Source organism: Larimichthys crocea, chromosome VIII, assembly GCF_000972845.2.
Source record: "Larimichthys crocea isolate SSNF chromosome VIII, L_crocea_2.0, whole genome shotgun sequence".
NCBI classification, from domain to species: Eukaryota; Metazoa; Chordata; class Actinopteri; family Sciaenidae; genus Larimichthys; species Larimichthys crocea.
In genome coordinates this window covers 30,346,045-30,348,715 of record NC_040018.1, presented here as the reverse complement: position 1 = coordinate 30,348,715, position 2,671 = coordinate 30,346,045, and the positions used below count along the sequence as shown (strand labels likewise).

At 41.6% G+C, this 2,671-nt stretch overlaps 1 protein-coding gene across 8 annotated transcripts in view; it reads left to right on the top strand.

Annotated features, from left to right (window-relative positions):
• The first annotated feature begins 1,230 nt into the window (after positions 1 to 1,230).
• LOC104929622 (C-myc promoter-binding protein) overlaps positions 1,231 to 2,671 on the top strand; it is a 68,133-nt gene continuing 66,692 nt past the window's right edge. For all 8 annotated transcript variants that reach the window (XM_027281331.1, XM_027281338.1, XM_027281337.1 and 5 more), the window contains exon 1: positions 1,231 to 1,527. The gene's annotated coding sequence lies outside the window, so the exon portion shown is untranslated. The remainder of the gene's footprint in view (positions 1,528 to 2,671) is intronic.

The following is a 2,671-nucleotide window of genomic DNA, read 5'->3' as shown; positions in this document are numbered from 1 at the left end:
CTGACATTGCTACACTAAATGATGTTTCCTGCAATGATTTAATACACTAGATTATCGTTTTGTTTTCTCGAGATCTCAAATTAATTATCTCGTTATCACGGGAAAACAAAGGAAAATTTTCTGGTTATCATGAGAAAACAGAGAAAATTTTTCTTGTTATCACGAGAAAATGGAGGAAAATTTTCTTTATCACAGGAAAATGGAGGAAAATTTTCTTGTTATCACAGGAAGCCCTAAAGGTTCATACATACATACATTTTATTCCACCCGTTTTCCCATGATAACAAGAAAATTTTCCACCGTGATAACAAGAAAATTTTCCTCCGTGATAACAAGACATTTTTTCTACCTTTCCCATGATAACAAGAAAATTTTCCTCCGTGATAACAAGAAAATTTTCCTAGTTTTCCCATGATAACAAGAAAATTTTCCTCTGTGATAACAAGAAAATTTTCCTCCATTTTCCTGTGATAACAAGATAATGTTCCTCCGTGATAACAAGAAAATTTTCCTAGTTTTCCCATGATAACAAGAAAATTTTCCTCCGTAATAACAAGAAAATTTTCCTCCGTAATAACAAGAAAATTTTCCTCCGTGATAACAAGACATTTTTTCTAGTTTTCCCATGATAACAAGAAAATTTTCCTCCGTGATGACAAGAAAATTTTCCTCCGTGATAACAAGAAAATTTTTCTAGTTTTCCCATGATAACAAGAAAATTTTCCTCTATTTTCCTGTGATAACAAGAAAATGTTCCTCCGTTTTCCATACCGAAGGGCTGCTGGTCGCTGCAGTCGTTCTGGAGCCGTGACGAGACTGACTGACACATTGACTGAAAATTAAAACGTATCGTCGGAGTCGTTCTGCACGCAGTATATTTTAGGGGTTAGAGTCAGTATTTAGTTTGTCTGCTGTGGGCTACCTTAGAAACATGGTGTTTCGACATGGCGGGCTCTGTGGAAGAGGACCCGCTCCCTCTGTTTAGATTCATAAAATGACAAAAAACGAAATTCTTATTTTTCTTATTTTCTAATCTTTTCTTATTTTTTAAGGTGCATGACATCATGGGTATGGATGTCACACTCTTATTTTTTAAGGTGCATGACATCATGGGTATGGATGTCACACTGCACCTTTAAATAAACAAATTAATCTGACAACTGTGGCATCAAGTAGATTATGTGTGTGTGTGTGTGTGTGTGTGCGCGTGTATGTGTGTGTGTGTGTGTGTGCGCGTGTCTGCGCGCGCGCACGAGGCGGCGGATTCCCATCACAAGCAAGATGGCGGCGGAGCGGACAGCCGGCTCGGCACACACCGACTGACGGAACCAGCTCCACCCGCCGGTTGGACCGGAGCTCGACACGGAGACACGGAGACGGATAAAATAACACTTAAATATACGAAAACAAATATATATGTTTGTATTTTACCGGACTGTGCCGTGATGAAACAACACCGGTGACCGACACCGGGCGAAGTTCTGTGCGTGTGTGTGTGTGCGGACTGATCCACCGTCCAGGACCGGGGTGAGTACGAGAAGATGAACCGTTACACACCGGGAGGAGGAGGGGGGGTTACCGGACAGCTGCCCGGTTAAAACAGCCGTTAGCTCGCTCCATGTGTGTGTGTGTGTGTGTGTCCGTTAATTTGCCGTTAACCGGCTGACCCCCCGGTGTGACATAACGTGCCAACAGGTTGTTTGTAAATTAACATTATTATTTAACGGTCACCTGAGCCGAACCGAACCGAACCGAGCCGAACCGAGTGACGTGATGTGTTAACACCACGTTAATGTGGCGAGCAGCGCGTGCGGTCGTTAAAACTAAAAATAACACACACACACACACACACACACACACACACACACACACACACACACACACACACACACACTCTCTGCAGCCTCAGGGTGACACGGTGTGTGTGTGTGTGTGTGCGTGTGTGTGTGTGTGTGTGTGTTAAAGCTGCATGTAAAGACCAGCCTGTCACCTGGTGGAGTCAGAGGTGGAGTCAGAGCAGGGTGGTGTAAGTTTGCATCCTCTCCTTCACCTTGGTTACAGTCCAGACTGTGAGGCTGTCGCTCGGTGGTGATGGTGTACAGCAGTGGTCCCCAACCCCCGGGCCGCGGACCGGTACCGGTCCATGGATCAATCAGTACCGGGCCGCACAAGAATTAATTAGTTATTTCTGTTTTATTTAATACGGTCATTTCGAAATAAAAAAACGTTTCAAAATAAAAGACCGCTCGACTTAGACTGGGACTATAATAATGCTTGAATTTTTTGTGAAGTGCTTGAAAATGCTTGAATTTTTTTGTGAAGTGCTTGAAAATGCTTGAAACTTGTGTGATTGTCTATCTCATAAAAACAAAAGAGAAAACTAAAATGTTTCCTACGCGCCTGATATCAGGCGCGTAGGAAACATTTTAGTTTTCTCTTTGTTTTTATGAGATAGAAATCACACAAGTTTCAAGCATTTTCAAGCACTTCACAAAAAAATTCAAGCATTTTCAAGACTTCACAAAAAATTCAAGCATATGCTTGAATTTTTTGTGAAGTCTTGAAAATGCTTGAATTTTTTTGTGAAGTGCTTGAAAATGCTTGAAACTTGTGTGATTGTCTATCTCATAAAAAACAAAGAGAAAACTAAAATGTTTCCTACGCGCCTGAT